Source organism: Oncorhynchus masou, chromosome 15 (assembly GCF_036934945.1).
Source record: "Oncorhynchus masou masou isolate Uvic2021 chromosome 15, UVic_Omas_1.1, whole genome shotgun sequence".
Taxonomy (NCBI): Eukaryota; Metazoa; Chordata; class Actinopteri; order Salmoniformes; family Salmonidae; genus Oncorhynchus; species Oncorhynchus masou.
The window spans coordinates 11,329,365-11,353,911 of record NC_088226.1 but is presented as its reverse complement, the minus strand read 5'-3'; the positions used below and the strand labels follow the sequence as shown (position 1 = coordinate 11,353,911).

Here is a 24,547-nt window from a genome sequence, read left to right as displayed (position 1 = left end):
CCATTTCAGAACAGTGTTTTTAAACAGATATTTTTCATTGATGTATCTAAAAATGTTAAATGTTTCCAATGACCAGCCTCCTCTGATATGTACATGTATTTATCTTTCAACCAGACACACACAGAGAAGGTGATCTAAGCTGACTGACGAGAGTTGTATGACAGCACAAATGACAGGTCCTGTTTAGGAAAACATTATCTCTGAGTTATCATGTTCATAGAGCCTAGTTTAATAATGAACGTGCGGATGAGAATGTGTTTTCATACTGGTACTTCAGCAAGGCTCTGTAAACACAGGGCCTAAGCTGCAGGAAGCCTCAAAACTCATGGCCCCTCAACCCCTACCTTGTGTCCCTCATCTCCCAATCCCTGTGTCCATACCGTCCCTCACCATGGAGCTCTCTGGACCTCCCTGCCCTCCTCATTTCTTTCCCCACCCTGTCAGAGGGAGAGAGGTGATGGCAGAGTCACACACACTGAAATGGAACATAATAGATATGGCCCAATACACCAGTAGAGTAACCAACACACAGAGACACAACAACACATCCACACACTCACACACATGAATAAAGTTGAACATGGGAACAGTCTATTGAGTCCAGGCTATAATAATCGGGGTAACTCTATACTCCTGAGAGAGATTCCTGGGCAGAAGGGGTGGAGCCCTTTAACATTGACTACACACTGAGATCCACTGCACCACGGAAACATCTCACTCATACCCACAGAGAGCTCTGCTAGGAAAATAAATAGACAGATCATATACGTTCAGAGAGACTCCCCTCACACAGCCTCACAGAGAGAAAATACAGACACACAGAGAAAACACTAACAAAGGACACACAGGAAGCAAACAGAAGATGGGTACAACAAGGCCTGGCAGTTATAAAATATATATAATAATAATGTGCCTGTAATAAAATCTGGTGTTATACGTGGCTTCATGTACCCATCATGTACATAACTAACAAAAGCACATACGGTTTCATTTGTGTGGGGGGAAACAAAGTGCCCTCCATGTGGTGTGGACAATGAGGTGAACCTCACCCCACAACGAAGAGATCAAATGTTTCTAACAACTACAAGTCTACTGTGTAGGTAAGAGAAAGCTAGAAGATCAGGTTTGAGATACGAGTGGAAGGTAACACTAGAGGTTATTATGGAGGAGGGGGAGCAGGGGGACCTGTTTTACCACATAACCTGTGAACGACAGACAGACAGACAGACAGACAGACAGACAGACAGACAGACAGACAGACAGACAGACAGACAGACAGACAGACAGACAGACAGACAGAGCGAGAGAGAGAGAAAGGGAGAGAGAGAGACATGTGGCATGACCAACACTTAAGCCACTAATGGGTGATTTGGTGAGAGGAGAAGATCAGCAGACGTCCAAGTGACAATGTTTACTCTGTTTTTTAAGGGGTATGGGGGGAACAAAAACACCCGGCAATGACACACACACACACCTCCTCCAACCCTCACACACCACCTCCTGCTGTCTCCTCTTTTTTATTTAACTTATATTTAACTAGGCAAGTCAGTTAAGAACAAATTCTTGTTTACAATGATGGCCTACCCCGGCCAAACCCTTCCCTAACCCAGGCGACGCTGGCCCAATTGTGAACCGCCCTATGGGACTCCTGATCACAGCCGATTGTAATACAGCCCGGTATAGAACCCAGGTCTGTAGTGACGCCTCTAGCACTAGTGCCTTAGACCGCTGCGCCACTCGGTCCCATTGCTCCATTGATTGAATCACACAGCACATCAGGATACTTATGATGGTTAAAGGCACAGGTTTTACTGATTTTTCAGAGTGGCTGGAAGCAGTTGTAGCTGAGGCCTCTGACTGGGATGCCTGTTCATCTACAGTAACACTATTGATTGGAACATCCAGAACTCATATTGACATTTCTCAGAACATGCCCTATGCTGTATTCATAAAATAGAGTGTAGAATATGGCGCTGAACCACGATCACATGCAAGCATGCAAAGCCCCTTTAGCTGTGTCCTGTTCTCTCATGTTCTGACTGTTTGCAGCACTACCCTAGTACCAAGATAGAACCAAAAATAGGAGTATTGTATGTAGTATAACCACTTTGTGGTAAAGTATATTTGCACTAGAAAATTGCACTAGAAAAGTTACTGGTAAACCTAAACTAAAATGAGGCGATGAGCTAATGCTAAAATGAACCCTGTGCCAATTCTGTCTCAATCATCAGTTGGTGAGAAATATGTCGCTCTGGAGACTAACGGTCACAAAGGTGTTACATAACCAAAATAATTTCCACATCCTTTGACCTGAATGAGAACACTCAGAGTAACACTCATTATTCATGTCATTGTGACCATCAGGTCTCATTGTATCACAAGAATGGATTACAGATGCACATGACTTAAGGAACATTCACAGTGCTAAAAATATAAAGTCTAACTTTGGGTACTTTGAAGCATCTGTGGCGGAAAGAGGAAGGTTATGTCCAGGATTTGTGGAGCTGTTCTCTGATTTCAGAAGAGGAAGTGATGTGAGTAAGAGATCCTTCCCCTGCTTTTCTCTTTACACCTCTTTTTCAAATCCAAACAAGGTCATATTAACAGGAAAACACAGTGGATTTTCCCCATCAATCCTCATGCAGAATAGTAACAGAATATTTTCTTAGTATTGTCTTCCCTGATCTTTGTGCAAAGGAGGAAAACTAGACCTTGTGCATTCAGTGTACCCTAAATAATGGTCCCCCTTAACCAGATTAACCCTAATTGAAATCCCTGTGCATGACGTTGACAACATCTTTGCATCTGTAAACACCACAGAAAATAGGTTAAATGTATATAATTTAGCCATGGAAAGTCCCCTTTCACTGAAATAGAGCATGAGAACAGTTACGCTTGACTGTTGTGATGACTTCCCTAGTGAAGGCTGGCCAGCATCTAAAAGTAGATACAAAGGAAACTCAGATCCTCAGACCCTATAATACCACTCTGCCTTGTTGGGTCTGAGATGAGTTGAGGAGTCACAATATCTGCTCTTACTCAATGGGACATTTTGCTTGCTAGCAGTCCTGGGATAACTATAGTTTTAAATATGCTAAATCCATAGATTAGGGCCTAATTTATTTATTTCAATTGACTGATTTCCTTATGTTAACTGTAACTCAGTAAAATTGTTGGCTGTTGCGTTTATATTTTTGTTCAGTATATATATTTTTAATACCTTGCATATAAAATACCTTTCAATATTGTGTTTTTCTGAGAGGTATTCAAAATACTGTCAAAGGTGATTCGTTTTCTGAGACCTTTATTTGAATATCAAAGGAAATAATTGCCTGCAGTTGTTCTATATCTGACTACTGTTGGACTACCTCAAGTATTTGAAATGTTGGTGTTTTCTAATAAACTACAAACTACAAACTTACTTTTTCTGCCCAGGTCTGCTTGCGAGACATTACAATAAATAGTTTTGTTTCTCTAAATGTCTGTCTGTCTCTCGCTCTCTCTCACTTTCACATAACTCCATAGGGCTAGAGACAAGTCAGGTAACCACAGACTGTGTCACAACAATCCATGTTCACTTACAAGAAAGGCACTTCACATTTGTTTTGTCATTTAGCAGACATTCTTATCCAAAGTGACTTTCAGGAGAAATTAGGGTTGTGCTTTGCTCAAGGGCACATCGACAGATGTTTCACCATGCAGGGGCCGTAATAACAGCTGCCAGATGTGGGGAGTCTCAAGAGCTCAGTCACATTCTCACAGACAATGGAATGCTTGTGAGTAGCCCCAACAGGAAGTGAGGTCAGGGCTCTTGACCCCTCCCCTGAGCTAAGTGGGAGCTGCAAGGTTGGGGGTTCCTCTCTCCTCTGTGAGGCTTTGCAGTGCACTCTCTCTCAAATGTCTTGTCCCATCATAAACTCCCTGACAATGTGCAGTCAGTCCATAATGAGCGCTTGCTAGACATCCAGATTACTCACTGTCCATTCAAACTGCCAACGCTTAAGTGGAGTACGTCACTGACATGGAGGTACGAAAAGAATTGGCGCCTTAGAGGGTAGGTACGCCCACGTGTCGAAGAGCCTCTCTCAGTTTCCAGAGAAACAGAGCGTTAACTTTGAGTCTCCTTTTGATTTCTCCCAAATATACAGTGTGTTTCTATTCAAGATCATTTCACAATTTCCCTGCTTCTGAGAGAACACCTCCCACGCAGCTGGTGGAGGAGGAGAGGTGGAAGGAAGAAAGGTGGGAAGGATGTCTGCAGTTGGTGGGTGGGGTTTGCCCAATCACTGCCTGTCTCCTCTTACTATGCAGCTCTATTCACTCTCAACTCACTCACCAACACAGGGAGAGAAAGCAGACAGTTTATGGACTATATGTTTAATCTGTGTGAGTTTCATTACCTAGTTTCATTTGCCACCAAGATGTGTGTAATGTGTCATGTGGTCTCTGGCTGCTGTATACAACAGCATTACATTGATGTCACTCTGCATCACGGTACAGTAGCTAGGCTGGATTTCTGGCTTGATAATGACTGACAGAACATGCCCATACTCACCTCTCCCCTACCTTCTTGACTGACAGCAGACCAATTGCCATGATGTATTGATTAAAGACAAAAACAAGAATGAGTCAACATGAACAACTGACTCAACGCTTATTTACATGTTTTGCTATGAGCCATATCAAAGTTGAAATGCAAATACATTTCCTTTCCCTAATAGTAAAATCTAATTACAAATAATGTATGGGAAACACTGAAATTCTTCAGTATATGAATAGCCTGTATGCCAGAGACGGTAATTCTAGTACTGTAGTCTGTCAGAAGACTCCTCGGGTCTCAGGCTAGTTTAGATTTTGAGGAGCACTGGACTCACGTTCATCCAGGGAGCGCGAGTGCTCCGGAAGTGAGGTGGTGGAATATTAAGGACGAAAACATCTGGACTTCATTTGTACACTGGACAGAGAAAAACTCACAATGAAAATGCAATTTGTTATCCTGTAAGTCTAATTAGTCTAAGAATAAAGGTAGAGGGTTTATCTGAACATTACAAGTGAAAACCATTAACCACCAATGGGACTGGTGTTCATATTCTGTAGTAGGACGTTTCGGCAGTGGTTCTGAGGAAATATGTGTGTGACCGGCGCGTAATGTGCGCGCGCCTCCCTGTTGTTCCAAACCCGGTGGAGCTGTTGTTCTCAGACTTAGAGAAGGAACAACCACACGGACACTGGGAATAGAGCAACAAAGGAGAAAGTATGAGCCTAACGAAAAGTCTTAGGCATTGTCTTTAAAGTATTTTGTATTGGGAATCATTCAGTCTTCGCAGTATATACTTATTTTTTGAGGCAGAGTAGTTCCAGCTATGGATTTACCTTTGACCAGACAAGCAACACTGCCCAGTCGTCATCCGAACTTTTGATTGTCCTCATTACCCTCGACCCAGAAGAAGACAGCGCTCACAAATCAGGTGAACTTTTGAAAATGCATTTGATTTGGAGATAGGTAGCCACATGCTACACCTTTGTCGACAACAACCACAACTACACCGGCCGACTTCGCACATGGGGTAAGTGGTTTCATGTGTAAACCTACCAGCCAAATTGTACAATTGTGGCAAGTGTACACTCTACACGTGCCGTTTGTTAGAAAAACAAAGGAACTATCAATCAATGAACAATATGCAATGAGTCTGCAACACACGAGGGCGGTTATGAACTTCGCCCACTTTGGGAAGATTATTATTACTATTATTTTATATTAACCTACTCAAAGACCTATAGCACGCATTTAGTGGCAACCACTGACGTCTAATCACACAGGATTGTTTAAGTAACCCTAATGATACTAGAATTGGGCAGCATGAATGATTACCAGGATGCAGTCAAACGTGTTGAGAGGTTATCAGTATATAACGTAAAAGGAAACCACACACAAATTCTAAGAGAAGCTTATGGGTGTCTTGGGTGATGCCTTATTAGTGTCCCTTAAGGTTGTACATTAGATGGTTAATCGAACAACCAGAAAATGATCCCTCAATAAATATGTTGTTTTTATTCTCCGAGAATAACAGATGTTTTGGAACGTTGTTTTTAATGAGTAACATGATCCATTAAATATTAACAAGCCACCGTGCCCGCTGCTGGCGGATCCACTACTGCTCTATGTGTATTGTAGTTTGTCGAGGGGGGTGGGGCTGTGGTCCCCTGGCTTTAGCTTCGCATGGGGCTTCTATACGTCTTGTAGCGGTTGCAAGACCCGCTGTGCCTCCCTCGTGTGTTGTCGAGGTCCGCTCATCCGTCACTGTAAAGGGCGCATTGTCCTGAAAGGATGTTTTAATAAAACAAAAGGCTCCATTATACCATCTCACCGGAGCGGAGCTGCTTGGTCGGCGGATCGGGGTCCCCAAGTGCCTGGTGGATTAAACCTAATTTCCATTCTAAAATGTTTTCAAGTGTTCCAAAATGAATAAAGGCTAATATATATATATATTTTTAGCAACACTGCTCAGTTTTATCTTAAAAGATAAAGAAACTGTTCATAATTCTATTGTAAAAGCCCTTACCTACTTTCTGCACACTTTCACAAACCATTACATTAGGCTAACCTATTTGTTCTGTCATACTGTACATGTATTATATGCTGAGGTCTTAACTGACTACAAAATCAAATCAAAGTTTATTTGTCACATGCTTTGTAAACAACAGGTTTAGTCTACTAGCCCTTTCCAACAATGAAGAGATAATCTTTTAATAATTATAGAAAAAATGTATTACACAAGGAAAAAATACACAATGAGTAATGGTAACTTGGCTATATATACTGGGTACCAGTATGTAGTCGATGTGCAGGGGTACTTAAAAAAAAAATCACCTGTTATTTAACCAGGTAAGCTAGTTGAGAACAAGTTCTCATTTACAACTGTGACCTGGCCAAGATAAAGCAAAGCAGTGCGACACAAACAACAACACTGAGTTTCACATGGAATAAACAAGCGTACAGTCAATAACACAATAGAAGAAAAATGAGTCTATACAGTGTACAAGGTAATTGAGGTAGATATGTATTATAGGTAGGGGTAAAGTGACTAGGCAACAGGATAGATAATAAACAGCAGCAGCGTATGTGATGAGTCAAAAGAGAGCGCCAAATGGTTCAATGTAGATATTTGGTTAACTATTTAGCATTCCTACGGCTTGGGCGTAGAAGCTGTTCAGGGTTGTTTTGGTTCCTGACTTGGTGCATCGGTACCGCTTGCCGGGCGGTAGCAGAGAGAACAGTCTATGACTTGGGTGGCTGGAGTCTTTGACAGCTTTTAGGGCCTTCCTCTGACACTGCTTGACATTACAGTTCAGCGTGTTGAATATGTGGATTAAGATGTGTGGAACAAGTTGTGTCATAATTGTCTGGGTTGTGTGGATTTAGGTGACTGCAATGATGTCTGTTATGGTGTGTTTATGACCCTTTCTGCACCTTGGCCAGGATGAATGAAATAGTGTTTGTTAGGAGCACAGTTTTGGGTCAAATTGACAATGAAAAGCATAAACGCACCCTGCACATTTCTGCTCTTTGAAAGAACAGCATTATGCAAAAACACCTTACAGACACACCCACACAGAATGAGGGTGTCGGTAATCTATTCATGAGTAAGAGAAACACAGAGATAAGCAGATAATCAGGAGGAACTAGTGTTTTATTACCCTGATTAAAAACACCCATCCATCATTGTCTCTCTCTCTCTCCTCAGCTCACTCTCTTCAGTGTGCTGGCCATTAAACATCTCTAAAATGTTAAAAGCTCCTGATGACATGAGCTCATGCTTAACCAATGGCAACAGAGCGCTAAACTAACTGAATGCTTAGATGCATATGGGAACCACGACAGACAAAAAAAACACCAAATAAAGACAAGCAAACATTTCTCCATGATAACATAATTTGAGATGGGTGGTGGGTGGGAGAAGGACATAAACGGAGTGTACAAAACATTAAGAACACCTGCTCTTTCCATGACAGACTGACCAGGTGAATCTAGGTGAATGCTTATTGATGTATCTTGTTAAATTCACTTCAATCAGTGTAGCTGAAGGGGAGAAGACAGGTTAAAGACAGATTTTTTAAGCCTTGAGACAATTGAGACATGGATTGTGTGTGTGCCATTCAGAGGGTGAATGGGCAAGACAACAGATTTAAGTGCTTTTGAACAAGGTAAGGTAGTAGGTGTCAGGCACACTGGTTTGTGTCAAGAACTGAAATGCTGCTGGGTTTTTCACGCTCAACAGTTTCCTGTGTGTATCAAGAATGGTCCCCCACCCAAAGGACATCCCGCTAAGCATTGGAGTCATTGGAAGCATTGGAGTCAACATGGGCCATCATTCCCGTGGAATGCTTTTGACACCTTGTAGAGTCCATGCCTGACAAATCGAGGCTGTTCTGAGTGTAAAGGGGGGAGGTGTTCATAATGTTTGGTGTTTTCAGTGTATGTAGGTGGAGAAGAATATCAGGTGTGAGATGGGGATGTTGTGGGAGTGCTGTGGGTTGTTTCGGGTGTGGATAGGACGCCTGTGCTACGGGGGGGGACAGGCTGGAGATAGATATAACCTGATCCAGGCGACTGGCCATCTGCTTTGGGACCATGTGACCTCACGGCTCATTACACTAGAACAAAACCCACCACGCCGCTGCCACAACTGACCTCTGCCAACCCTCTTCACACACGTTCACTTCACACACTCTCATCTCTGTCCTAAGTCCTGGAGTGCTGCTGTTAACAGCTCCAACACACCAACAGTCAACCATCCACACAGTGTAACCAGGCGGACATGACAGCAGCATCCACACAGTGTAACCAGGCAGACATGACAGCAGCATCCCCACAGTGTAACCAGGCAGACATGACAGCAGCATCCCCACAGTGTAACCAGGCGGACATGACAGCAGCATCCACACAGTGTAACCAGGCAGACATGACAGCAGCATCCACACAGTGTAACCAGGCAGACATGACAGCAGCATCCCCACAGTGTAACCAGGCAGACATGACAGCATCCCCACAGTGTAACCCGGACATGACAGCAGCATCCCCACAGTGTAACTAGGCGGACATGACAGCAGCATCCCCACAGTGTAACCAGGCGGACATGACAGCAGCATCCCCACAGTGTAACCAGGCAGACATGACAGCAGCATCCCCACAGTGTAACCAGGCGGACATGACAGCACCATCCACACAGTGTAACCAGGCGGACATGACAGCACCATCCACACAGTGTAACCAGGCAGACATGACAGCAGCATCCACACAGTGTAACCAGGCAGACATGACAGCAGCATCCACACAGTGTAACCAGGCAGACATGACAGCAGCATCCACACAGTGTAACCAGGCAGACATGACAGCAGCATTCACACAGTGTAACCAGGCAGACATGACAGCAGCATCCACACAGTGTAACCAGGCAGACATGACAGCAGCATCCACACAGTGTAACCATGCAGACTTACTGTTAAAGACAAAAAAAGGATTTAAAGGGATTCATTGGCTCTCGTGCTCTGGCTCTGACACATGTTTTTGGGGTTTAGCAGTCCGTATAGAGTGAATCTAAACTCCATGATGTCAGACTGCTCTCTGGTTAAATCCAGCAGATCATGACATCATCATGTTGGGGTCAGGAGGTCTCTGGGTGCTGTTACCCACCCTGGCTCCTTCCCTGCTCAGTCACCAGTTTATCCCTCATGAATTGAACCCCCCCATGGGCCCCAGGGTCACCAAAGCCTACTGAATGGAGGAAGACTGCAAGGAGAAGTAGCGCGTGAGAAATGCAAGTCAAATCAATGAACAAATAAATAAACCAATGCAGAAAGTAAATGGATGGATAAATAAATGAATGATAATTCAGCAGTGGGAACTGGATGTGTGGTATTATTTCTTGGCCAGGTCGGAAGCCGGGTCACATGGGGGTTGAAGTCGGAGGGAGATGTGGGTGGGGTCATCCCAAAAGGATGCTCATGTTTCAGCTCCAATCCTGGGAGAGCGAGGCCGCTAATACGAGCAGTGAGAAGTCTTTTTCCTTAGGGACGCTGAAGGCTCTTGTTGTCTAATACACACAGCCACTTTACTTTAGTCAGAAAGGAGTACGGACAGCGGAAAGATCAGAGAAGGGTGCAACAACGTTCTGGCTTGTACAGGCAGGGTTAAAAGGAAACAGTCACGTGTCAATCCCATACTTACAGATAAGAGCTGCAGCACTGACTAACAATGTATCCTACAACCAATGTGTGTAATGCCTTTACAGGGGTGGATCCCCAAATAAATGTATGAAGTGATCAAAACAAATGTAATTAGTGCAATATTCTAGATTAAAGGATAAGTAGCATATCATTTATAAATGTGTGCATGCTCTTCTCCTTCGGGAAAACATTTGCTGACTCAAAGGGGGTGTGGCGGGTATTAAAACACTTCTGCGCTACCTGCCGTGAGGATCAGTGGAGGCTGCTGAGGGGAGGACGGCTCATAATAATAGCTGTAACGGAGTGAATGGAATGGCATCAAACACAAGGAAACCATGTGTTTGATGTATTTGAGACCATTCCCCTCCAGCCATTACTACAATTCCGTCGATCCCAATTAATGTGCCACCAACCTCCTGTGGTGTGGATACTCTTGTGCATCCTCTGTCGAAGTTGGTAATGGAGGAGGGGAGCAGCCTTCTTCCTTCGCCTACTAACGAATTGACACTCAACCACTTATTGGTTTTACCGGGTCACGGAGGAGAGAGGAAGGAGACGTCTTTTGCCCAAATGAGAATCTCCACTAGCCTGAAAAACACTTTTCCTGGGTGTGGCAGCTGTAGAAAAATAAGTGCCTTCTGTTCGCAGGCTGCAGAAGTACAAGCTGCAACAAACAGCTGACAGCATGTAGCTTTCTGATACACAGCCAAGAACTGGGAGTGTCTCCGATCAGGAAATATATGGCCTGCTCTGCTTTATTCCCATTCCCAACATTTTACACACATACACAGACACATGAAACTATTTCCAAACGTAATCTGTCTAACACACCCGGACTCACTGTCAGACGTGATCTCAGGAATATTTTATAAATATTTAGTTGAGCAGACATTTGGAGGAGGGAAAGGTTTGGGGTATTTCAGTCCAGGATGATGTTTAAATTTCTTACCCAAATCCAACAGCTTTAAAAGGTCCTGTTACATATCCCGTCTTCTCTAGTCACTTAACCATAAACGTATCCATGGCTACGCACCCTAATACCCTCACCAACATACCAGCATGCCTGACATATCATTAAAGGGATTTGGTTCAAATCATCCTGCACAGTTGTGATAGAGGCATGTCTGTATCATACAGTATTTTTAACTTCACTGTGGACCACCCATAGACTGGCAGAAACTTTCTGCCAGTCTAAGTAATTAGGCTAAGAAAGGTTATTGGATTGCAATATTGGATCTTTCATCCATGGCACATGAAACAATAACAGACCACCTCAACATTTTCATTTTGGTTTTGTGGCTTTCGAAAAAGGCGACAACACTTTGAGAACTGTACAGTGTACAAATACTGTGATTTACGGTAGGGAGGGAGTGGAATGAGCTCCGCGCTCCTGCTACAGCTGTATGGTTAATCAATGTGGTCAGATTGTGGTTTCCTGGTGTCTGGTCAATCCCAGTCAGTGGTCATGTTTCAATGATGTTGGAGCAGGTACACATGGAGATATTTGGTTTGGAACCCCACCCCCACCCACATCCCTCCATTCTGGCAGCCATTGTTATTCTGAGCTGGCTTTGTTTGTGCAGCTGGAAGAAAAGCTGTGCTTCTTCAACCCCCCCACATGGAGAAGGAGGGAGACAAGGAGTTAGAGACAGGCCTTTCAGGATTGTTCAAGTGGGAGAAGCTCAGATTAAAGTTTTAGAGCAGTGTTTGACTCGCTTACTGAGACTTCGAACTCTGAAAGAAGGTCTGTTCCATTAACAACGTATTGGCGACACATCTCTAATGTGTGATTATGAATAAAGATGGATGTGGCAGACTGACAGACTCTGTATTGGCTGGCCTACTTCCTCTCATTATTAACGGACTGACATACTGAAAAGAAAAACACATACCACGAGTAACTGAACTGGAGTGAGGTCATGCAGCAGTTCAGAATGCTTTATAGGAGTTGGCAGATCAATTTGAAATGGACGATGTTTGTCTCAACCAAACGTGACAACAGGTCAAATGTTGTAACTCTTGTGAGATCATCTCTCTGCTCCCGGGTCAAAGTCAAGTAGCCGTTCTCTCACTGCCCTCGAAACCATACCCCCACAGCATGGCAGAGTACTTTCAGACCTGCTCACTATTAATATTATAGCATACATACACAAATATACACACATACAACTGTTCCGTCAAGGTACCTTTAGAGAGGTTGCAAGCCAGTGAAATAATCGTAGCATGGCGCAAACTCCCAAATCTTTTCAGCTGCTATTGTGACTGCTGTATGCATACCACCTCAGGCCAATCAAAATAATAAACTGGCACTTAACGAGCTGTACAAGGCTATAAACAAGCAGGAAGCCCTACACCCAGCGGCCGCCTTTCTGGTTTCCGGCGATTTTAATTCGGCATCGCTAAGACACACGATGCCCCACTTCCATCAACACGTCTCCAACGCGTCCACGTCTCCAACGCCACTAGGGGAGAAAGTCATAGACCACTGCTATTTTACCCATAAGCAAGCATACAATTTCCTCCCTCATCTGGCATTCGGCAAATATGATCATGACTCCGTACTCTTGCTTCCTGTTTACAAGCAGAAGCTGAAACAGGAAGTACCCGCAATTTGCTCCTTTGAGAAATGGTCACCAGAATCGGAGGGTATGCTTCAGGACTGCTTTGCGAGCGCTGGTTGGAATATGTTCTGAGACTCCACCGATTTAACGTTGCCGAGTTTACCACCTCCGTCAATGACTTCATTAGAAAATGCATCAGCAACGTTGTACCCACGGTCAGGGTTCGCTACTTCCTCAATCAAAAGCCCTGGATTAACACTGAGGTTGGCGCTAAACTAAAGAGCATGGCTACCGCACACAGCGCTATCGCAGACAACCCTGCCATCCAGGACCTCTATGTTAGGCAGTGTGAAAGAAGGCCCGGAAAGTCATCAAAACCACCCACTGTCACTCCAACACACACACAAAAACTCGCTCCATCATTCGCTCACTCACACATAATATGCACATTCATTTATACGGACTCTGCACATCCACTCACATGCAAGCTGCTGCTACTCTGTTTATCTCATATCCTGTTGTCCAGTCACTTTATCCCTATACATATCTACCTCCATCACTCCAGTATCCCTGCACCTGTAAATATGGTATTGGAACTGACTTTTTAAATATTTGCCTTATATAGTATGCCTACTTTCTTACGTTATTTACGTTATTGTGTATATCATATATATTATTCTTCTAGTATTAAATTGTTATGGATTATTGCATTGTTGGGCTTTGAGTTAGCAAGAAAGGCATTTCTCTGTACTTGTGCATGTGACTTGAAACTGAACCTCTTGGGTTGTTTCCGTACAGCTCACTCTGCCTCTGTATGTGGTCTGCTTTTACCATGTACTGTAACTGTATGTGTCCAGTCTCAGGGGGGATTGGTGCTCTTATATGTCAGTGCTCGGGAGGTCTCTGGATGTCGAAATATCCTTGTTGTTTTTTATGAGACACATTGGCTAGCTCTTGATAGTTTTTTCTAAAACTTTGTTGAATGTTCGTAGAGCGTGTTCTCTCACTAGGCAACCATGTATTTTTCTGACAGCAAAGCTCTGAATACAGGTCTGTATTAATAAAATACGGAAGGCTTCAAAGCAGCATCTAAAACAGAATCTAAAAGCAATCAGAACTGCGTTGTCCCCCTCTGTTCGGCCCTATAGATGCTACCATATTTTTTTACACACTTCTCATCTCTTTCATTGGCACCATCCCCCTCTCCTCTATTGTGGCCTCCCAGCTCTCTGTCCCGTGACAGTCTGCTGTTATTGATGCATAGAAAGATCACGGGAACATCAGAGGAACAAGCATGCAGTTTGTCGTGTCACAGTCACTGCCTGCACCCTCACCACCAATTTGTGTACACACACACAACTAATATTGCACACACATAGAGATGTGTCAAAGCATTTGGAATCTGCTTCTATAGTGCTTACATTCATTAACATGCATACATGCACGATCACATGCATGCTGTGCACATGGATGCTGTGCGCTATCCCAAACCCTCATTACACACCGTATCCTAGCCAGGCAATAGAATAGAACTGGAGTAGGGTTGGAGTCCAAGTTTGAGCATCAGGTCAGAATAGGAGCTGGGACAAAGAAAAGGTGAATGTGCATTGAAAGCCTATTCGTTTAGGAGTACCTGACTGTGTTAAACAACAACACAGAGATGTGAGATAGCAGCGCTGCTGAAACCTGAAACAAGGACACCTCATCCTCCCTTGAGCTCAGCTGTTAGTTCCAGATCTGACCCATAATGGAACACCTTGTTCCAAACTGAAGGATTCTGACCCAGACCAACCGGTTATGTTCAGGTCCAACAGAAGAACAGAGCTCCTTGTACCCCCCCTGCTCTGAGTGAGCCAGGATACTGACTTGTCCTGCTGAAACTACTGAGCCTTGCGTTCGCATTCTTTTCAGTTTCAGAGCTGGATGGAGACAAGCAGGCCTCCGGGCTGAGTGTAAATATTCCGAGCCTTGCCTCTGTGGTTTACCAGTAATGTGACTAGTGTGTACGTGTCTTAGTGCCGTGAGAACATTAGCTTACTGTTATCTGTTACTACCACGCTTCCTTTGTGACACTAACCACGTTTCCGTCCACAGTTTTTATGCAAGTAAAGTCATACCTTTTTATAAAAAATAAATCACGACAGCTATGATGGAAACAAAGTGTAGGTAGAATTTTTAAATGCAGACAGATACTTTTGTGTCTGTAAAATGTATTATGCGAGAAATGGAGGTGGAAACACCTTTTTATGTGCAAATATTGATATAATAACCATCATATCAAAGTAAACTTGGAGTCACGCAATGATGTGTGTGGTCCTCCCACTACGACTCAGGAAACCATGCAGTTTATTAAGCTACAGATGAAATAAGTTGTGATGAACTTCACAGGGTGGAGCTTGATGCTCCTTTCCAATAACTGTTTGGGGTCTTATTCTGGTGACATGCTGATGGATGCTTGACCGCCGTTTGACAAATACAAATATTCTCGCTCTTATCCATAATAATCTCATCATGTAGACTAGCCTACCCTCACTGTATCTGTGAGTCCACGTGCCAAGACTAGAGTAGGAACATGTGCTATTGAACAAAACATTTTGTGACAACACTATTGGGAGAGTTGAATTTAATGGAAACCCATTAAACTTTTTAGATTTTTATTTGGTACAAGCAAAAAACAATGTCATCGCACAGATTTTTTTATCCACAAGTCCATTTGGTTGAAACACACTACTGGTGAGGAAATTCACATTTTCTTTGTGCTGATTGTTAGTCTATTCACATACAAATCTGTTGCCAACTGGATGGAAACCTAGTTACTGTGATCTCTTGAGCGACGTATAACTGCTCAGGTTGTTGCGAACCTTTCGTGTGAAATGAGTGTAGAAATGATGTGGTGTGAAGACGGTTCAGGGTGTCATGACGAGCCTCAAACCAGAGAGTGGTTGGTTCCTTTATATGGAGTCATGAGGCCTTAATACGGAACTGTAAGAACATGTCTGCTCCAGATGTGTTCTAAGTCAGCTCGTTGTGCCCTTGTGCTTTGATCTCTGTGGTAAGTGTAAAGTATACCGGAGGGGGAACACGGAGAGAGGGAAATGTGGTCCCTTTAAATCAGGACGACAGATGAAAGAGAGATATGCAGAATAGTGTGACGTAAGAATATGAATAATTTGGCAGTGTGCCCCGTGGGACAGGCAAGCTACAAAGACGTTTTTCCACTATATTTAAAAAAATCTTTCTCCGAATGTGCACTAAGTTCCCCTGTGGAATTCCTCTTAAAGCTTAAAACTGAGATATTGCAGGCTTCCATCTCATATCACTGGTCCGTCCGGCCTCTCTACAGTACAAGTCACAGAACGACACAGAAACAGCCTCTCTACAGTACAAGTCACAGAGCGACACAGAAACAGCCTCTCTACAGTACAAGTCACAGAGCGACACAGAAACAGCCTCTCTACAGTACAAGTCACAGAGCGACACAGAAACAGCCTCTCTACAGTACAAGTCACAGAGCGACACAGAAACAGCCTCTCTTCCTCTCGCCTCTGTTTTTTGTTTCATTTAGCTGCCTGGCGGTCATATGAACAGTGCAAGTCTCTCAACGACAGAGCCTCGTCTCTCTTGAGTCTGAGTTTCACTCCCCCACAATCAGTCAGTCCACGCTGTAGCCAGCTCCACAAAGCCAGGTGCTACAGAACTGTATGTCAAAGGTCAAATCACAGACAGACCAAGTGATTCACTCTCCAGTCCAAAGTCTGCTCATGGAGATTTCACCATAGCCATTTACTTTGTTTAGGAAATTGAGCTCTAAACTGTTGTGAATATCAGTGTCAAAGTGGTATGCATATAGATAAGATTATGCTGGTGTGTCTGTGTGAGTGATAATATTTTTCTTTTGGCATTTTGCAGGTGTCTGTGTGTATCTCTGTTACTGGTCCACTAGCACGCGTGTGTTGTGTGGCGTTTCAGTGTTTGTCAACAATCTCCCCAAGGAGAAGTGGGTGTGGAGTCAGGCGCAGGAGAAAGCAAATTTCGAAAAGGGCATTTTATTAACAAGTCCAAAGAACAGGAAACAGGACTACAACTGTGGCATCAAAACAACCGGACCCCGTCCAGGAAAAAAACACCTGTTCAACAGAACATAGGAAAACGCAACACAAACGAAATGCCAGCAAACGTAACAATCCCGCACAAAACCCAGAGGGCGAGATAAAATACCCCTAATTACCCTAAATCAAACACAGGTGAAACACAAGACGGACACAACCAAATGAAAAGGAAAAAAGATCGTTGGCAGCTAGTAGACCGGTGACGCCGAGCACTACCCAAACAGGGAGAGGTGCCACCTTCGGTGGAAGTTGTGTGTGTTGCTATTTGTGTTTTTTTTTCTCCTGGTGTGGGTTTCAGCCCTGGCTGCATGGCTGTGCGGTTGTGGGTGTTATCAGCCTGCCTGTCAACACTGAGCCATTTAGAGGAGATAACACCATGCAGGAAGAAGGCCAGGGGAGGATCACTGCTCTCTCTCTCTCTCTCTCTCTCTCTCTCACAGATCATCATTGATACCACCACCACCACCACCAACCGACTGCATGACTGTTGCCCTGAAGACTTACCCTGGGTTAATGTAGCAGTTAGTGTTATTTCATTTACGCCTCACAATTGGGTTGTTAATGTTGTATGTATTTTCCCTATGGGAAAACACCCTGAGATAAAACCTCTTCTGTTTGTGACTGCAGATGGAACTCAAAGACCTATCTATCTATACAGTGACCGCGGTTAGGGTTTAGGATGAGTGCTGCTCGTGTCTCTTCTGCTCTGTGATCACTCACCTAGCTGAGTTTTTAAAGTCACACTTTATTTGGCCCATCTGTACATGCTCTACAGAGGATCATACTATCTGTTGATAAGCAACTGCTTGCTAGGGTTAGGTTTAGAATAAGGGCTAGGGTTAGCCAGGATAAGTGTTAAGGTTTGGGTTAAAGCTAGGGTTAGTAGCTAGTTAATTAGTTGAAATGTTGCTGATAGTCTGTAGAGCATCTACAGATAGACGATTCAAATAGTGTTTCTGCCCCTGGTCCTGCTGGTTTTGTGAACTCGAATGCCCTGCCTCTGCTTCTGCCTTGCCCTGGGAACGGACTGAGGGCAATCAATGCTGCAGTGATGGCTGTGAAATCACTTCATGTCATGGATGGAGCCCTGGGGCTCAGGGATGTGGAGAGAGAGCAGAGACACACTGCTGCCACCTGCTATCACCAGCAAATTCAGTCCCACTACATCCTGACTGTGAAGCTAAGCTCAGTGTGTGGCTAACTGGCTGGGGCTGTTTAGTCAGTGGGCTGTAGAGGGCTTGTCCTTCCCTGCCCGTTTCCACTATGTAATGACTTGTAGCTATAGAAGAGAGTGTAGCTGGTGTCTGTGTGTAAAGTTGAGACCAGGGGGGGAGTGTCATCTGATTTGGAAAACGCTGTCTGGTAAAGGGTGATATACAAGTGTCACTGATCGTCTGTAGAGCATCTACAGATTTGTATGCAAATAGTTTGTGTGCCTATGAATGCCCATTATTTTGGAATGACATGTTTGACAAGCAGGTGTCCACATAATTTTGATCATGTAGTGTACATGATCTAAGTGTGTTAGTTGGTATTCAGCAGTCATAAAATGGGCCTTATTTACATTGAAGAGCAACTCAAATATGTGACTTTCAGCTCTGCAGAGATGAGATAATGACTTACAATGAAATAATGTAGTCATCAAATAGGCCTAAAACAAAACTCCTGTGTTGTCTTGGCTGTGCTGCTTAGGGTTGTTGTCCTTTTGGAAGGTGAAATATTGAAATATTCCAAAGGCACTGAATGTTTCAAGCCCCATTGCTTCCTGCCTTTATACACTGCATTGTGTCTAACGGTCCTGCTGAGATAGAAATCTTTCTTCCTTCCTGCACTGACATCTTTCATGCTCCATCTCACTGCATTTGTGTTGATACCGCAGAGACAATATTGACACTTGGCGTCAAGGGTGATAACCTGTGGTCAGGGACCGGGGTGGGGGAGGAGGCATTAAGGGGAGGGAGTGCGAAATGGAACAATCCCCCAGACAGCTCGCAGAGCTCTCAATGAGTATGCTCACCACACCATTAGACGGGCCAAAAATGGAACCCGACAAGGCATCCAATCACAGCAAAGATGGGTTCTACCCAGCGTGGGACTATGATGGATAATGATAACCCATAACCGTCTGGCTGCTCTAAAACCTGAGAGAGATTAGCTAGGAGGAGGAGAGAGATTACTACTACAGAGGTAAGATTGTGTCTGTCTGGTGCTTTGATGCGAATACAACAGCTTTAATGTGATAGAGGGGTAGTGTGAAGTAGAGGTCATCTCAGATCTGGAAATTTAGATCCAAATTGGATTTGTGAAATTCCCATCTGACATTTTTTGCAAAATCAATACCCCATCAGATTCGGGTTTCCGAGGTGGACCAGATCCGACCCAAAATATGTCAGAGAAATTTCAATACCTGAACACTTCTCCGTTGCGCAAATACAGCTGTGTCTGTTCCAAGCTCATTGGTGTGGGAAATCGTGAGGGCCCAGTTGAAACAAGTTAGTCAACATGGGTCAGGATCCCTGTGGAACGCTTTCAACACCTTGTAGTCCATGACCCGACGAACTGAGGCAGTTCTGGGGACAAAAAAAGGGGTGCAACTCAATATTGTTGTTCCTAATATTTTGAACACTCGGGGTACTGTATATGTATGTGCGTCTCTGTGTGTCCATGTGACTGAGTGCAGTTATACAAGACGATGTTGTGTCTGAGGTATCTCAAACACTGATGTCTAGGTTCACTGGTTTCCCCTGCAGCAGGAGAAAGTGGAGCTGGGTAGCTGCAGTGCTGCAGTGACAGCAGGTGGGTAATGGAACAGCTATCTGGGAGGGGAGCAGCAGGCACACACAGACACTGCTAATTGGGGCTTATCAGGTGTAGCTGGGAAAGGGAAAACACCACCTGGGGCTTTTGTGAGAGCAGAGCAGGGAGCTATCAGTGGGTCACATGACCACTATGCCGGGATGGGGTGGCTTGGTCTCAGTGTGGGGTTAGGAACCAGATAATTTTGTCCACCAGCCGGCTCTCTCTGTTGAACCACCTAGTTTTACAGCGCCTCAGAACGGGTCTTGACTGGAAGTCTATGGTAGGAGCAGACGAAACAACCGCTGGTTTTAATTGGCTGATCTCTCAGTAATAATTGGCTGATCTCTGTCCATCACCATCTCGCTTAACCCTTCGAACCTCCCCCCTACATTGTGGACTTCAAAGTGCGAGCAACGCAGGTGAGTTTGGAAAATCTGAAAGTACGCATCTTAGAAATAGTTTTCGCGTTTAAAATGTAAATGCCTGAACTCAGAATCAATCGGTTTAATGAGAGAGAACATTTATTTTGATTGACGATTTTGAAGTCCTGTCTACTACTCTTCCCTTTCAAGTCCCACTTTGTTGTACAGTGTTACCTAGCTCTCTGCACCAGTCGAGCCCGGGGAAACCAGAGGATAAGGTTTCAGAAGATCTTTACTATTCGGACTCCTGAATATTCAGCATGGTTCATTTGAATATCTTACTAAATACACATTGCGTGATAAACTTTGAGCAGCTTTGATTATGTAAGACAGATATTATTATCTGGTTGTTTTAGTTCTGATCATTTGTGGATGTAAAACAACCTTGGTGTTGGAGAAAGAAAAAAAGAAATGTCCTTTCACTGTCAATTGCATTTATTTTCAGCAAACTTAACATGTGTAAATATTTGTATGAACATAACAAGGTTCGACAACTGAGACATAAACTGAACAAGTTCCAAAGACAGAAATGGAATAATGTGTCCCTGAACAAAGGGGGGTCAAAATCAAAAGTAACAGTCAGTATCTGGTGTGACCACCAGCTGCATTAAGTACTGCAGTGCATCTCCTCCTCATGGACTGCACCAGATTTGCCAGTTCTTGCTGTGAGATGTTACCCCACTCTTCCACCAAGGCACCTGCAATTTACCGGACATTTCAGGTGGGAATGGCCCTAGCCCTCACCCTCCGGTCCAACAGGTCCCAGACGTGTTCAATGGGATTGAGATCCGGGCTCTTCGCTGACCATGGCAGAACACTGACATTCCTGTCTTGCAAGAAATCACGCACAGAACGAGCAGTATGGCTGGTGGCATTGTCATGCTGGAGGGTCATGTCAGGATGATCCTGCAGGAAGGGTACCACATGAGGGAGGATGATGTCTTCCCTGTAACGCACAGCATTGAGATTGCCTGCAATGACAACAAGCTCAGTCCGATGATGCTGTGACACACCACCCCAGACCACGACGGACCCTCCAAATCGATCCCGCTCCAGAGTACAGGCCTCAGTGTAATGCTCATTCCTTCGACGATAAACGCGAATCCGACCATCACCCCTGGTGAGACAAAACCGTGACTCGTCAGTAAAGAGCACTTTTTGCCAGTCCTGTCTGGTCCAGCGACGGTAGGTTTGTGCCCATAGGCAACATTGTTGCTGGTGAGGAGCTGCCTTACAGGCCCTCAGTCTAGCCTCTCTCAGCCTATTGCGTACAGTCTGAGCACTGATGGATGGATTGTGCTTTCCTGGTGTAACTTGGGTAGTTGTTCTTGCCATCCTGTACCTGTCCCGCAGGTGTGATGTTCGGATGTACCAATCCTGTGCAGGTGTTGTTACACGTGGTCTGCTACTGCGAGGACGGTCAGCTGTCCGTCCTGTCTCCCTGTAGTGCTGTCTTAGGTGTCTCTCAGTATGGACATTGCAATTTATTGCCCTGGCCACATCTGCAGTTCTCATGCCTCCTTGCAGCATGCCTAAGGCACGTTCACGCAGATGAGCAGGGACCCTGGGCATCTTTCATTTGGTGTTTTCAGAGTCAGTAGAAAGACCTCTTTAGTGTCCTAAGTTTTCATAACTGTGACCTTAATTGCCTACCGTCTGTAAGCTGTTAGTGTCTTAATGACCGTTCCACAAGTGCATGTTCATTAATTGTTTATGGTTCATTGAACTAGCATGGGAAACATTTACATTTACATTTAAGTCATTTAGCAGACGCTCTTATCCAGAGCGACTTACAAATTGGTGAATTCACCTTCTGACATCCAGTGGAACAGCCACTTTACAATAGTGCATCTAAATCATTAAGGGGGAGGGGGGTGGTGAGAAGGATTACTTATCCTATCCTAGGTATTCCTTGAAGAGGTGGGGTTTCAGGTGTCTCCGGAAGGTGGTGATTGACTCCGCTGTCCTGGCGTCGTGAGGGAGTTTGTTCCACCATTGGGGGGCCAGAGGAGCGAACAGTTTTGACTGGGCTGAGCGGGAACTGTACTTCCTCAATGGTAGGGAGGCGAGCAGGCCAGAGGTGGATGAACGCAGTGCCCTTGCTTGGGTGTAGGGCCTGATCAGAGCCTGGAGGTACTGCGGTGCCGTTCCCCTCACAGCTCCGTAGGCAAGCACCATGGTCTTGTAGCGGATGCGAGCTTCAACTGGAAGCCAGTGGAGAGAGCGGAGGAGCGGGGTGACGTGAGAGAACTTGGGAAGGTTGAACACCAGACGGGCTGCGGCGTTCTGGATGAGTTGTAGGGGTTTAATGGCACAGGCAGGGAGCCCAGCCAACAGCGAGTTGCAGTAATCCAGACGGGAGATGACAAGTGCCTGGATTAGGACCTGCGCCGCTTCCTGTGTGAGGCAGGGTCGTACTCTGCGGATGTTGTAGAGCATGAACCTACAGGAACGGGCCACCGCCATGATGTTGGTTGAGAACGACAGGGTGTTGTCCAGGATCACGCCAAGGTTCTTAGCGCTCTGGGAGGAGGACACAATGGAGTTGTCAACCGTGATGGCGAGATCATGGAACGGGCAGTCCTTCCCCGGGAGGAAGAGCAGCTCCGTCTTGCCGAGGTTCAGCTTGAGGTGGTGATCCGTCATCCACACTGATATGTCTGCCAGACATGCAGAGATGCGATTCGCCACCTGGTCATCAGAAGGGGGAAAGGAGAAGATTAATTGTGTGTCGTCTGCATAGCAATGATAGGAGAGACCATGTGAGGTTATGACAGAGCCAAGTGACTTGGTGTATAGCGAGAATAGGAGAGGGCCTAGAACAGAGCCCTGGGGGACACCAGTGGTGAGAGCGCGTGGCGAGGAGACAGATTCTCGCCACGCCACCTGGTAGGAGCGACCTGTCAGGTAGGACGCAATCCAAGCGTGGGCCGCGCCGGAGATGCCCAACTCGGAGAGGGTGGAGAGGAGGATCTGATGGTTCACAGTATCGAAGGCAGCCGATAGGTCTAGAAGGATGAGAGCAGAGGAGAGAGAGTTAGCTTTAGCAGTGCGGAGCGCCTCCGTGATACAGAGAAGAGCAGTCTCAGTTGAATGACTAGTCTTGAAACCTGACTGATTTGGATCAAGAAGGTCATTCTGAGAGAGATAGCGGGAGAGCTGGCCAAGGACGGCACGTTCAAGAGTTTTGGAGAGAAAAGAAAGAAGGGATACTGGTGTGTAGTTGTTGACATCGGAGGGATCGAGTGTAGGTTTTTTCAGAAGGGGTGCAACTCTCGCTCTCTTGAAGACGGAAGGGACGTAGCCAGCGGTCAGGGATGAGTTGATGAGCGAGGTGAGGTAAGGGAGAAGGTCCCCGGAAATGGTCTGGAGAAGAGAGGAGGGGATAGGGTCAAGCGGGCAGGTTGTTGGGCGGCCGGCCGTCACAAGAAGCGAGATTTCATCTGGAGAGAGAGGGGAGAAAGAGGTCAGAGCACAGGGTAGGGCAGTGTGAGCAGAACCAGCGGTGTCGTTTGACTTAGCAAACGAGGATCGGATGTCGTCGACCTTCTTTTCAAAATGGTTGACGAAGTCATCTGCAGAGAGGGAGGAGGGGGGAGGGGGAGGAGGATTCAGGAGGGAGGAGAAGGTGGCAAAGAGCTTCCTAGGGTTAGAGGCAGATGCTTGGAATTTAGAGTGGTAGAAAGTGGCTTTAGCAGCAGAGACAGAGGAGGAAAATGTAGAGAGGAGGGAGTGAAAGGATGCCAGGTCCGCAGGGAGGCGAGTTTTCCTCCATTTCCGCTCGGCTGCCCGGAGCTCTGTTCTGTGAGCTCGCAATGAGTCATCGAGCCACGGAGCGGGAGGGGAGGACCGAGCCGGCCTGGAGGATAGGGGACATAGAGAGTCAAAGGATGCAGAAAGGGAAGAGAGGAGGGTTGAGGAGGCAGAATCAGGAGAAAGGTTGGAGAAGGTATGAGCAGAGGGAAGAGATGATAGGATGGAAGAGGAGAGAGTAGCGGGGGAGAGAGAGCGAAGGTTGGGACGGCGCGATACCATCCGAGTAGGGGCAGTGTGGGAAGTGTTGGATGAGAGCGAGAGGGAAAAGGATACAAGGTAGTGGTCGGAGACTTGGAGGGGAGTTGCAATGAGGTTAGTGGAAGAACAGCATCTAGTAAAGATGAGGTCGAGCGTATTGCCTGCCTTGTGAGTAGGGGGAAGGTGAGAGGGTGAGGTCAAAAGAGGAGAGGAGTGGAAAGAAGGAGGCAGAGAGGAATGAGTCAAAGGTAGACGTGGGGAGGTTAAAGTCGCCCAGGACTGTGAGAGGTGAGCCGTCCTCAGGAAAGGAGCTTATCAAGGCATCAAGCTCATTGATGAACTCTCCGAGGGGACCTGGAGGGCGATAAATGATAAGGATGTTAAGCTTGAAAGGGCTGGTAACTGTGACAGCATG

General features: G+C 45.4%; 1 protein-coding gene across 4 annotated transcripts in view; it reads left to right on the top strand.

Annotated features, from left to right (window-relative positions):
• The first annotated feature begins 2,363 nt into the window (after positions 1-2,363).
• The window catches only part of LOC135555603 (sphingosine 1-phosphate receptor 2-like), a 29,545-nt gene continuing 7,361 nt past the window's right edge, over positions 2,364-24,547 (top strand). The window contains exon 1 of one of the 4 annotated variants that reach the window (XM_064988185.1): positions 2,364-2,534. The gene's annotated coding sequence lies outside the window, so the exon portion shown is untranslated. Of the gene's footprint in view, positions 2,535-4,874; positions 5,568-18,871; positions 19,085-24,547 lie in introns of those variants that run through there. The other 3 variants (XM_064988184.1, XM_064988183.1, XM_064988186.1) reach the window with 3 other exon arrangements.